Source organism: Hipposideros armiger, unplaced genomic scaffold, assembly GCF_001890085.2.
Source record: "Hipposideros armiger isolate ML-2016 unplaced genomic scaffold, ASM189008v1 scaffold_1059, whole genome shotgun sequence".
In the NCBI taxonomy this organism is placed as follows: domain Eukaryota; kingdom Metazoa; phylum Chordata; class Mammalia; order Chiroptera; family Hipposideridae; genus Hipposideros; species Hipposideros armiger.
The window spans coordinates 410,959-411,803 of record NW_017732409.1 but is presented as its reverse complement, the minus strand read 5'-3'; positions in this window follow the sequence as shown (position 1 = coordinate 411,803).

Below are 845 nucleotides of genomic sequence, written 5' to 3'. Positions count from 1 at the left end.
GTGGTAGAAGGTTTGGGACCTGAGTAACTGGGTTCATGGTAAGGCCTTAATTGAGATGGTAACATTCAGAAAAATAGGGAATGGAAATTGAAAATCAAGACCTAGTTTTTAGACATCCTCCTTTAGAGAGACCAATTTAATGATGAAAGGCCTAGACAAGTTGATTGTACCAACTGACATCTAAAGAGAGTCAGCTATAGATTAATTGAGGTGCCTTGACAACCCATGAACAGGAGGCTGAATTGTAGATAGCAGAAGCTCAAAGAGAAGAAAAGATTTTAAAGACCTACTTTGCCACTATAAATACTTTCATTTTCCTTTTCCCAGAATGAATTCTATCCCATACTAGCAACAATGTTGAAAATGATTACTTGACTACTGAAGCTGATGTCTCTGGAATTATAGCAATTCAGAGAATGGGAGAAATGGAAAATGACATTCTTTTCAAAAGGGAGCAGAAGATTAATTTACAAACAATTGACAAGTGAGATTGAGTTTAGACAATATTCTAGAAAATATTAATATACTAGAAAAGTTTTAGAAGTGGGATATGAGAAAAAGTAGGGACTCAAGAGGATGGAAAGGTTTGGGGCCTGAACAGCTGGAAGAATGACATTGACTGAGATGGGGAAGAAAATGGGTGTAACATCTGGAGAAAAGACATGTTATGTTTGAGACTGTTATTAGACACCTGAATGGAGATAACCAGTAGGCAATTGGACAATAAGTTTGGGTTTGGGGAGCAAGGTTTTTTCTGAAGATAAAAATCTAGAAATATTATGTGTATGGTATTTAAAACCATGAAACTGAATGAGATCACCAAGAAAGATTAACAAGGTCCTAGC